The sequence below is a fragment of the Callithrix jacchus genome, chromosome 6, assembly GCF_049354715.1.
Source record: "Callithrix jacchus isolate 240 chromosome 6, calJac240_pri, whole genome shotgun sequence".
NCBI classification, from domain to species: Eukaryota; Metazoa; Chordata; class Mammalia; order Primates; family Cebidae; genus Callithrix; species Callithrix jacchus.
The window spans coordinates 91883786-91896589 of NC_133507.1; the positions used below are offsets into that span (position 1 = coordinate 91883786).

Consider the following 12804-nt stretch of genomic DNA (forward strand, 5'->3'; position numbering starts at 1 on the left):
ATGACAAATTCCATGCTAAACAGCATGGAAAAAATACATTCCAGCTTCATCCACATTAGCAATGAATTTCAATTCATAACCTTACATAGTTGGCTTTAGAAGTACTAGCATTCCCTTCCCACATTCTTATCTATAGCTGCAGCCTCCAACCCATTTCCCGAGACATATGGTTCTGTATTTCTTGGAAGGTTTGCAGCAATTCATTACTACATTCAAAATCCCCTGATTCCAGCTACAATGCAGGATAATTACTCCAATGCGGAGAAGAGTCAAACTGCATGTGAATGTGCTTCTCCAATAATTATAACCCATATCTTCAAAATAGCAACAAGCATTTTTGCTTAGCTTTTAGAATCATAGGGTGGAAGGTCAGTTAAGTGCTCTGCATATTGCTACTTTGGACAGTAATCATTAGGAGTACATAGGCTTTATTCAGTATTGAACCATTGGTAAGCATTTAAGAGTATTTGTACACCAAAAAAAAAAAAGGACTTGACAATATTACTGCCACTAATCAACAGTAGCTTTGTCAACAAGCAAGTAGAGTCACCAAAGGGAAATATTTATTGTCAATTAGCAGTTGGGTCAACATTACTTATTGTCAAACTATTTTTATGCTATAAAACATATTTATACACTGTCTTGTATAGAAGCCCACTATATAAAACAGACAAGGACCAGGTACAATGGCTCTTGCCCCTAATCCCAGCACTTTGGGATGCTGAGGCAGGTGGAGTACTTGAAATTAGAAGTTTGAGACTAGCCTGGACAACATAGGGAGACCCCACCTCTAAAAATATACAAAAATTACCTGGATGTGGTGACATACACCTATAGTTCCAGCTACTCAGGAGGCTAAGGCAGGAGGATTGTTTGATCCCAGGAGATTGAGGCTGTAGTGAGCCATGATGGAGCATTCTGTCTGGATGATAAGAGTGACACCCTGTCTCAATAAATAAATAAAAACGATAAGGACGGAGTTGCTCAGCTTGAGGGATATGGGATACACAGAGAGTCATGAATTTAGCCTCCTCTTTATAGCACAATAGTCAGTGAACCACATCTAGAGAATCCCACAGATCTGCAGAACATACTAGAAAACCATAAATCTAAGTTATTTACAAGAACATTTTGGTTATTCACTTAACAGTGACTATTTTCACCATATAAAATTGTCAAAATACAAAATTACAACACATTTAGTTATAGATGGAATTGGCTTTTATCTGTGACTCATGAATTGGAGCAGCTTCCATTCTTCAAAACAGACTAAAGCTCCCACTGGGCAATGGCAGAACAGTGGATTTTGTAAAGTGGGGACAAGGCAAAGAGCAATAGAAAAATAACTGAGTTGGGACTAGGCCCAGCAGCTCATACCTATAAATCTGGCACCTTAGGAGGATGAGGCAGAATTGCTTAATGTCTAGCGTTTGAGAGCAGCCTGGGTAACAAAGCAAGACCTCATCTCTACAAAAAATAAAATAAAAAATTAGCTGGGCATCTTAATCTGTGCCTGTAGTTAGTCCCAGCTACTCGGGAGGGTGAGAGGAGAGGATCTCTTGAACCTAGTATTTCTAGGCTGCAGTGAGCCATGATTGCACCTCTGTACCCCAGCTTGGGTGACAGAGTGAGACCCCATCTAAAATAAAATAATAAAAATAACTGATAATGTAGCATCAGGTACTTTTTGTGCAGGTTCAAGCAGAGAGGACTTCCTTGTTACTCTGAGTCAGGTAGACTGGATTCTCCTATTTTCATGAAAAGTTGGTCCATTTGGGATCTGTCTGATTCCTTAAAGCTTTAGTTTGATTATGTGCCATTTAGCATGGGTGACCTCATTTTGATTTGGTCTGATTTGTTAGGGACTAGTGCAGGAGCTCAGTCCTAAAACAACGGCCTCCCATAATTTTTGTTTTACAAAACGTAACCAGTAAGTACCAGTTAGTGGCTAGTTTTTGAAGAACTCATTGTACATAGCATTAAAGTAGACACTGAGGGGAAGAAATTGCTATGGAAAAATAAAATCTTGTAGCCTGGAGACAATCTGAAATGAAAACAAAAGAAGGAGTCTTGTTACGAAAAAAAAAAAAAAAAAAAAAAAAAACTTGAAACATAAATGAATATAATCACAGGAAGACATTAAAAATACACTAAATACAACTATCTTGTTTGATCTGGGAAACTAGGACTGATCTTGTTATGTTGATAGCAAGTGCCTAGGGTCACCAAAAACTATCTAGAGACCAGACAGTTTCAGGGCAAGGATATTCTTGTGTTTAGCAGCAATCTATTAAATATAGTGCTTCACTCAGCAGCACTTTTGCATAGTTGTTTTGCTTTTGTGAGCATCAATAAAACTGAGACAAACCACAATTCTATAGTACTTTATGAGTCACCAGGAGGAGATTATACTACATTCACCAGAACTACCCATATATGATTATAATATGATTTAATATAATATGATGTAATATAATATCATGTATTACTATTGTTGGAAACCTGTTGGAAATGTTATATGGTATGTGAAAAGCATGTCTTTCCAGTAGCCAGAATATTGTAGAGCTTGGATATTGCATTCCCTGACAGTATCACGTAAGAGATGTTTCTCTATATAAGTACTAAAGTGTAGCTAAAGTCATTAATGGGACCAGATTCAAGGACATGAAACAAAAAGGTTTTGAGAACTTTAAAGGTAGAGAGAAGATTTGGCACAGAAGGAAGAGGGCATTTCTGTTAAAAAAATCTCTTCATACTTGCATACTTTGCTTATTTTTCAATTGGTGTATTTATAAGGCACTTGTCTTCCAAAAGTAGGTTTGTATTTCAATGATAATGGCAATAATGCTTTTTTTTTGTAGAACCTATCTGTGTGATCTTGGCCAAATTAGACTGGGTGAAATATTGAACACACATTTGCTGCTTCTAAATGGTGCTTCATCTCAGTGGCTGAGCTACATGGATGGCATTCGGAAATAACAGTTGTGCTTCTACATAGTGGTGAGCCAATCCCCAGTGATTCTAAAGGCTGAATGTTCTGGTTCTGCAACCAAATAAATACAATTATAGATACTTAGCTGAACCTGACTAGGTTTCATTCTTTCATTAATTAACACATGTATTTAGATTTTTACACGCACTTATTTGGGCACTGCAAAGCTGCTGTAGATCATCTAAAGTTTAATTAGATATGGCTTTCCTTGGTAAGGATCTTGTTATGATTATTCCTGTATCTTCCCTTCTGCCCATCTCTGAAAATTTCTCACTTCCCCTCTTGGAACACCATACTATGATTAGATTTGCTTCCAGGGACTGGCCGTGGCTTAGAAAAATGATTCTCTTACTTGCCAGGATCTCTGTACAGATGCTGCCGAGTCAAATTTAGTGCCAAAGGGAATGTGTGCTTTATTTGATCAGCCTTGATGTCTGAGCTAGGTCCTGAAAAAAGAAAACATGGATTTTGTCAGTATCTATGGAGCCAGAAAAAAGTATTCTGATTACAATCTGTCCTGATTACAGCTGTGATGGTACCAAATGTGGCACTCAGAATATCTGTTATGCTCTCATGGCAACCAAACTTAATTTCTGTATGCAGCAAATGCTAGGGCCTGTTAAATAGATGAACTGTACAGCTTGTAAAATACCCAGTTCTTAAGTTGGAAGTGACTTTGTCTTTGACAACTTTGCCTTTCCAGAGAAAATCTTCTCCTACCACCCACTCAGAATGTCAGGTTCCTCCTGGTCCCCGTGATGATCTATAAATATCTACCCTGAGCTCATGACAATGATTGGATTCAACATTGTAATTGCATATGCCTGACTTTCCACTCTGTCAACAGCCTCTTCTGTGGAGTATCTCCCAGTGATCATGTCATATCCTGTTAGGTAAATTGTGAACCTATAGGAAGGACTATATCTCCTAGTTTTATGAGCAAAGATCACATTTAATTCTCTGTCATTTTCAGAACCTAACACATTGTTAGTGCTTTAAAAGAATGAAACGTGTAGGGCATTTATAAACTTTAAAAGTACTTTTATATCTGTTATTTTATGCAATCCCTACAATTATCCTCTGAGGGATGGCAAATCCCAATTTGACAAAGAAAACTGAGGCATAAAGGCTAAGTGACTTCTCTGAAGTCACAGTGATAGAACCAGATTTAGGATCCAGTTCCCTTGACTCCTAGACTCAGTCTTTTTTTTTGTTAAATATTGTCTAGTCATATTACTACTCTTTGAAAGTTATTCCCACCGGAAGTGTCATTTTAATTGGATATTTCATACCTTTAAACTCTGTAGTGTGGCTAGCATTTACAAAATCATGCTGAGTACAAGCAGTGAACACTGCTTGGGTTGCCCAAAGCGGAAAAAAGATATAAAGATGAAACCATCAGACAGATTGTATATATGATATTTTAGAGAGGGTAGTGCAACCTTAGATTCTCCTTGACACCAAGTTGTTTTGAAACTCAGTCTTTATTGCAGGAACCACTGGGTGCATTTCTTATGGCCACGACAGTGTGGTTTACAATAGTCTTCAAATAGCCAGGCTGTGCCCCAGAACTTCACTGGGTTTCCTTCTATAACTATGGACCTGTGAGCATCACTTTAATTTCATAGTGTGGAAAAAACCTTAATAAGGATCATGAATCACATTTTACAAATGAGGATACACAGGTTTTAAGGTTAAGTGACCTGTTCTATCAGGGACACAGAGCCAGTTAAACTTCTTTATTTCTTAACTGAGTCACTCAAAAAACATTTATTTAAAAACTTATTTTGTTCTAGGAACTATACTGGGTACTGGAAATACAACAGTGGAGACAGAGGGAAAAAAAGAAAACAAAAATGATTGCTTTGATGGAGTGTATATATTTCACTGAAATAAGGTAGATAATAAATAAAAGTGAAAAAGAAAATGGTAAGGTGGGAGGATGGCTTGAGCCTGGGAGGTAGAGGTTGCAGTGGGCTGAGATTGTGCCACTGCACTCCATCCTGGGCAACAGGGCAAGATGTTGTCTCAAAAAAAAAAAAAGGTCAATTATAGAGTATATTAAAAGGTGACATTACTTGAAAGAAAAAGCAGAAAAAAAGGGCAAGTAGTTTTGGGCACTAAGTACATTTTAACAGGGTAGTCAGGGAGTTATCGACTGAGAAAGTGATATTTTTGAGCAATAATTTAAACAGGGGAAGAAGTAAGCAATGAGAATAACTGAAGAAAGCCTGTGCAAAGCCCCTAAGGCAGGAACATGATGACATCATTGGGAGACCAGAGCTAGGAATACTGGGGCAGCATGAGCCAGATGCAGAATAGTTTGATATGAAATCTTAGAGGTCATGAGGAGCCAGATTTATGTAGGGTCTTATAGGTCATAGTAAAGATGTTAGTTTTTAACCTGAGTGAGTGGGATGAGGAAACTGAAGAATTTTGAGCATTGGAATGATATTCTTGAGCTTAGTTTTCAATGGATTATTCTGGGTTTGGGGGTCAAGCATGGATTAGAATAAGGACAGTATAGAACTAGGGAAACTAGATAAAAATCTATTACGATAATCCAGGCAAGAGAAGATGGTGGCTCAGATCAAGTACTAGAGGATGAAATGGTGAGAAGTCAGATTCTAGATGTGTTTTGAAGGAGGAGCCAAGAAGATTTGTTGAAAGATCAAATTTGGGGTGAAAAAGAAAGGGAGAAATTATGTTTGATGTTTATAGTAATTGAAAAGATATATTTGCAGTTAACTAAGATGGCACAGCTTTCAAAAGGACCAGGTTTGGAAAGAGATGACCCATTCAGTTTTAGAAATATTTAGTTTGAGATGTGTATTGGATATCCAATCAGTAATGTCAAATAGTCAATTGAGTATGAATTTAGAGTTCGGGTAATAGAATTGAACTAGAGAATTTAGCTGTCATCAGAATACCGGTGATATTGAAAGCCATGAGAATACCAAAAGAGAATGTAAATAGAGAAAAGAAGAACCATCTAAAGATTAAACCCTGGGATACATTTGGCATTTAGTCTAGAACTCAATCATAGGTTTCTAACAAAGTGCGTACTAGAATATTGGCTTAAGGCTCATAGAATTGGATTAACTCTACTTTGTGCTACTAAAGACAAAATTTTATAAAAGCCTCTCAAGAATCCAAAATTTATTATAAAACAAGCTTTTCTTAAATGTCAAGTATGTTGAAGTATTTTTCATATTTATGGAGTAAAATGAGAGCAGCGTTTCATAGGATTGCCCTCACCCCCAACCTTTTGGGTCTGGTGCTAGATTTTTCTTCATTGTTTCTGTGTACTTTCTCTGTGAAGACTGCAACCACTTGGACAATTTGTCCCCAACAGAGTAAGTATTAGCCAAGCACTGGATTTCTACAGCTATGTCAATGTATCATTTTGGGGACTATGGAACTTTCAGATAATGATGTTCTTTTTTTCCTTGTAGAATGAGAACATTTTTCTAGGAGGTAGTTTTAAGATGGTCGAATCCATATTAGAGTTTTAACCCTATCATTTAGGCACTAGTTCAAGGATTTAAGTGAGTGCAAGAAACAAAAATGCAGATTTTCTGATCTTTTTAAAGTGTAATTTAAAAAAATTTCTGTTTTTAACTTTTTTATTGATATGTAATAATTGTAGATTCTCCAGTCTTATTTTTAGAGATACAGATTCTTTAGATCTGGAGTGGAGCCTATGAATTGGTACAGCAAGTGATTCTGATGCTGATTCAGAATCAGAAGAGGCAACTTACTTTTGACAATGGACAAATGATTCTGTTATGCAATTTCTTTGATAGAGGAAGAAAAATTTCTAGGATTTCTTGGAAGATTGTGGACAGATTATGATCTTAAAAGAAGTCCTAAAAGTTTACTGTATTAAATAAAGTGTACATTCTAGGAAAGAGTGTGTAAGTCCATATAGGGGAGATTTTTTCTTCTTCTAATAATCAGCTTTATCAAGGGAAAGCTACTTGTGAATGTGTTTCGTCTTTGAAGAATAGAAGAAAATATCGGGCCGGGCACGGTGGCTCAAGCCTGTAATCCCAGCACTTTGGGAGGCCGAGGCGGGTGGATCACGAGGTCAAGAGATCGAGACCATCCTGGTCAACATGGTGAAACCCCATCTCTACTAAAAATACAAAAAATTAGCTGGGCATGGTGATGCGTGCCTGTAATCCCAGCTACTCAGGAGGCTGAGGCAGGAGAATTGCCTGAACCCAGGAGGCGGAGGTTGCGGTGAGCCGAGATCACGCCATTGCACTCCAGCCTGGGTAACAAGAGTGAAGCTCCGTCTCAAAAAAAAAAAAAAAAAGAAAATATCAATTTAAGATGTCACACAGGAGATTCATTCCTCTGTGGGAAATAAGGTTTTACTAGTTGACTTCTAAAGCTTCCATAAATTATTTTTTAGAACAAAACAAAGAATGTATAAAGAAATAGCCTCTTGGGTTCCAACCAGCTCACAGATTCTTTGAGTATTTTTAAAACATTCAAAAGACAAAGGACTGGCTTATATTTTTATTATTGTTTTTGCTTACTTTCTTCAACGTGGAGACATTCTGGTAGAGAAAAACAATTTAAAACTGTTTCCAAATATTTTGGTAAAAGTTTCCACTCTACTGTGGAAGTAAGTAGAACTTCTCTAAGTTCTAAAAGTCTGTGGGTTCACATGAGCTTTTATCTACCCTTATAAAAAACTGCCAGAGAACTCACAGAATCTTCTCTCTCTACCTCATTCCCTGACTTCAGGGAATGAGGTAGAGAGATGACTCTAATAACCTCGGCTCCTTATTTCATGTTTTAAATGATTTTTTTTTTTTAATTTCAGTAGGTTTGGGGGGAACAGGTGGTGTTAGGTTACATGGATAAGTTCTTTAGTGGTGATTTCTGAGATTTTGGTACACCCATCATCCAAGTACTGTACACTGTATCCAATGTATAGTCTTTTATCCCTCACTCCCCTCCACCCTTCCCGCTGAATCCCCAAAGTCTGTTGTAGTATTTTTATGTCCTTGCATCCTTAGAGCCTAGCTCCCTCTTATGAGTGAGAACATACAATGAACGTTTTCCATTCCTGTGTTATTTCACTTAGAATAATGTCTTCAGGTCCATCCAGGTTGCTTCAAATTCAATTATTTTAATTCTCTTTTATGGCTCAGTATATTTCCTGGTGTATGTATATATACCACATTTTCTTTATTCACTCCTTGATTGATGGGTATTTGGGCTGGTTCTGTATTTTTACAATTGTGAATTGTACTGCTATAAACATGTGTGTGCAAGTGTCTTTTTTATATTATGACTTCCTTTCCTCAGGATAGATATCCAGTAGTGGGATTGCTAGATCAAATGGCAGGTCTACTTTTATTTATTGAGGGAATCTCCATGTTGTTTCCCATAGTGGTTGTACTAGTTTACATTCCCGCTAGGAGTGTAAAAGTCTTCCCTTTTCACCATAGCCATGCCAACATCTGTTATATTTTGGTTTTTAAATTATGACCATTCTTGTAGAAGTAAGGTAGTATTGCATTATAGTTTTTATTTGCATATCCCTGATAATTAGTTATATTGAGCATTTAAAAATATGTTTCTTGGCCATGTGTATATCTTCTTTTGAGAATAGATCTATTCATGGCCTTAGCCCACTTTTTAATGGGATTTTTGTGTTTGTTTTTTTCTTGTGATTTGTTTGATTGCCTTGTAGATTCTGGATATTATTCCTTTGTTGAATGCTTAGTTTGTAAAGATTTTCTCCCACTGTGAGGGTCATCTGTTTGCTGATTATTTATTTTGCTGTGTAGAAACGTTTTAGTTTAATTAAGTTCTACTTTTTAAATTTTTGTTGTTATTATATTTGCTTTTGGGTTCTTGGTCATGAAGTCTTTGTCTAAGCCAATGTTTAGAAGGGTTTTTTTTTGATGTTGCCTTCTAGAATTTTTATGGTTTCAGGTCTCAGATTTAAATCTTTGATCCATCTTGAATTAACTGTCGTGTAAGGTGAGAGACGAGGATCTATTTTCATTCTCCTACATGTGGCTTGCCAATTATCTCATCACCATTTGTTAAATAGGGTGTACTTTCTCCACTTTGTTTTTGTTTGCTTTGTTGAAGACAGTTGGCTTTAAGCATTGGCTTTATTTCTGGGGTCTCTACTCTGTTCCTTTGGTCTGCATCTATTTTATATTAGTACCATGTTGTTTTGGTGATTATAGCCTATGTGATGCCTTCTGATTTGTTCTTTTGCTGCTTAGTCTTGCTTTGGCTATGCAGGTTCTTTTTTTGTTGTTGTTCCATATGAATTTTAGTATTTTTTTTTTCTAGTTGTATGAAGAATTATAATAGCATTTTCATGGGAATTGCATTAAATTTGTAGATTGCTTTGGCAGTATGGTCATTTTGATATTATAGGTTCTACCCATCCCTGAGCATGGGATGTGTTTTTATTTGTTTGTGTCATCTATGATTTCTTTCAGCAATGTTTTATAGTTTTTATAGTAGAGATCTTTCAACTTCCTGGTTAGGTATTGCCTAAGGCCACTGGAGCCCACCTCTTGCATCAGCATGACCTAGATGTGAGACATAGAGGCAAAGGAGATCATTTCAGAGCTTTAAGATTTGATTGCCCCACTGGATTTTAGACTAGCATGGACTTGTAGCCCCTTCATTTTGGCCAACTTCTCCAATTTCTCCCATTTGGAACAGGTTCATTTACCCAATGGCTTTACTCCCATTGTATCTAGGAAGTAACTAACTTGCTTTTGATCTTACAGGCTCATAGGTGGGAGAGACTTGCCTTGTCTCAGATGAGACTTTTGCTTGGACTTTTGGGTTAGTGCTGGAATGAAGCTTCTGCACAGCAAAAGAAACTATCATTAGAGTGAACAGGCAACCTATGGAATGGGAGAAAATTATTGCAATCTATCCATCTAACAAAGGGCTACTATCCAGAATCTACAAATAACTAAGAAATTTACAAGAAAAAAACAACCACATCAAAAAGTGGTCAAAGGATATGAACAGGCACTTCTCAAAAGAAGACACTGATGTGGCCAAAAAACATGAAAAATGAGAACACATGGACACAGGGAGAGGAACATCACACACTGGGGCCTGTGGGGGCATGGGAGGCTAGGGGAGGGATAGCATTAGAAGAAATACCTAATGTAGATGACGGGTTGATGGGTGCAGCAAACCACCATGGCATGTGTATAGCTGTGTAACAAACCTGCACATTCTGCACATGTATCCCAGAACTTAAAGTGTGTACATGTATATATAATACTTTGGGGGACGATTGGGAAGGCATGATTTGTGTTGAAATGTAAAAAGACATGAGGTTTGGAAGAGGTCAGGGGCAGAATGATATGGTTAGGTTTTGTGCCCCCACCAACATCTCATATTGAATTGTAATCCTCATAATACCCACATGTCAAGGGAGAGACCAGATGGAGATAATTTAATCATGGGGACAGTTCTCCCATGCTGACCTCATGATAGTGAGTTCTTACAAGAAGTGATGGTTTTATAAAGGTCTCCTTCCCCTCTTCATTCAGCACTTCTTCTGCCACTGTGTGAAGAAAGTGCTTTGTTTCCTTGTCACTTTCTGCCATGATTGTAAGTTTCCTGAGGTCTCCTCAGCCATACTGAGCTGTGAGTCAATTAAACCTTTTCTCCTTTACAAATTACCCAGTCTTGGACCGTTCTTTATAGCAGTATGAAAATGGACCAATACAGGTATTGGGTTTTTTGTTTGTTTGTTTTTTGCATCTATTGTAAAAGGCATTGAGTTCTTGACTTAATTCTCAGTTTGGCCACTGTTGGTATATAGCAGTGCTACTGATTTGTGTACATTTATTTTGTATTGTGAAACTTTACTGAATTCATTTATCAGATCTAGGAGCTTTTTGGACATATCTTTATGGTTTTCCAAGTATACAGTTAATCTCATCAGTGAACCTCAATGGTTTTACTTCCTCTTTACTGATTTGAATGCCTTTTCTTTCTTTTCTCTCACTGCTCTGGCTAGGATTTCCAGTACTGTGTTGGATAGAAATGGTAAAACTGGGCATCTTTGTCTTGTTCCAGTTCTCAGGGGGAATGCTTTCAATTTTTCCTCATTCAGTATAATGTTGGCTGTGGGTTTGTCATAGATGGCTTTGATTACCTTAAGGAATGTCTCTTCTATGCCAATTTTGCTGAGAGTTTTAATCATAAATGGATGCTGGATTTTTTCAAATGATTTTTCTGCATCTATTGAGATGATCATGTGATTTTTGTTTTTAATTATGTTCATGTGGTATATCGCATTTATTGACTTGTGTATGTTAAATTATACCTGCATCCCAGGTATAAAAAGCCACTTTATTATGATGGGTTATCTTTTTGATATGCTGTTATATTTGCTCAGCTAATAATTTGTTGAGGAATTTTGCATCTGTATTCATCAGGGATATTGGTATGTAGTTTTCTTTTCTTGTTATGTCCTTTCCTGGTTTTGGTATTAGGGTGATATGGGGTTCATAGAATGATTTATGGAGGATTTCCCTGTTTAGCTTTTGGGATAGTGTCAATAAGATTGGTACTTATTATTCTTTGAATATCTCATAGAATTTAGCTATGAATCCATTGATTCTGGCCTTTTTTTTGTTGGTGATTTTTAAAATTACCATTTCTATCTTGCTGCTTGTTATTGGTTTGTTCAGAGTTTCTATTTCTTCCTGGTTTAGGAAAATCGAGTCTTTCTAGTAATGTATCCACCTCCTCTAGGTTTCCTAGTTTGTGTGTGTACAGGCAGTCATAGTAGACTTGAATAATCTTTTGTATTTCTGTGGTATTAGTTGCAGTATCTCCCATTTAGTTTCTAATTTAGCTTATTTAGATCTTCTGTTTTCTTTTCTTGGTTAATCACACTAATGGTCTATCAATTTTGTTTATCTTTTCAGAAAACCAGTTTTATTATCTGGGCATGGTAGCTCACACTTGTAATCCCAGCACTTTGGGAGGCTAAGGCAGGCAGATCATCTGAGGTGAGAAGTTTGAGACCAGCTTGGCCAACATGGCGAATCTCCATTTCTACTAAAAAAAAAAAAAATACATAAATTAGCCAGATATGGTGGAAGGTGCCAGTAATCCCAGCTATTCAGGAAGCTGAGGCAGGAATGATTGCCTGAGCCCAGGAGGCAGAGATTGTAGTGGGTCGAGATCATGCCACCACACTCCAGCCTGGGTGACAGAGTGAGACTCCGTCTCAAACCAAAGAGAAAGAAAGTTTTTTTGTTTTATTTGTCTTATGGATTTTTTTGATTCAATTTCATTTAGTTCTGCTCTGATCCTTGTTATTTTTTTCTTCTTGTTCTTCTACGTTTGGGTTTGGTTTGTTTTTGTTTCCCTAGTTCCTTGAGGTATAACCTTAGATTGTCTATTTATGCTCTTTTAGACTTTTTGATGTAGGCATTTAATGCTATGAGGTTTCTTCTTAGCACTGCTTTTGCTGTATCCCAGAGGTTTTGATAGGTTATGTCACTATTATTGGTCAGTGAAAATAATTTTTAAATTTCCATCTTGATTTCATTGTTGACCCAACAATCATTCAGGAGCATCTGATTATTTAATTTCCATTTATTTGGATGAATTTGAGGGATCCTTTTGGAGTTGATGTCCAATCTTATTCCAGTGGTTTGAGAGAGCACTTGATATAATTTTGATTTTCTTAATTTTATTGAGTCTAGTTTTGTGGCCTATTTGGTACTAGGTCACAAAACAAGGTATGTCCAGCCAAGAGGCAGAGCTTTCAAGAGAGCATC

The 12804-nt window shown here is 36.9% G+C and overlaps 1 protein-coding gene across 8 annotated transcripts in view; it reads left to right on the forward strand.

Annotated features, from left to right (window-relative positions):
* The window catches only part of LOC144576666 (uncharacterized), a 489614-nt gene that overhangs the window by 28433 nt on the left and 448377 nt on the right, over nt 1–12804 (forward strand). For 5 of the 8 annotated variants that reach the window (XR_013518956.1, XR_013518957.1, XM_078327895.1 and 2 more), the window contains one exon: nt 2862–3000. The exons of the other annotated variants lie outside the window; for them this stretch is intronic. The gene's annotated coding sequence lies outside the window, so the exon portion shown is untranslated. The remainder of the gene's footprint in view (nt 1–2861; nt 3001–12804) is intronic. 8 annotated transcript variants of the gene reach the window in all.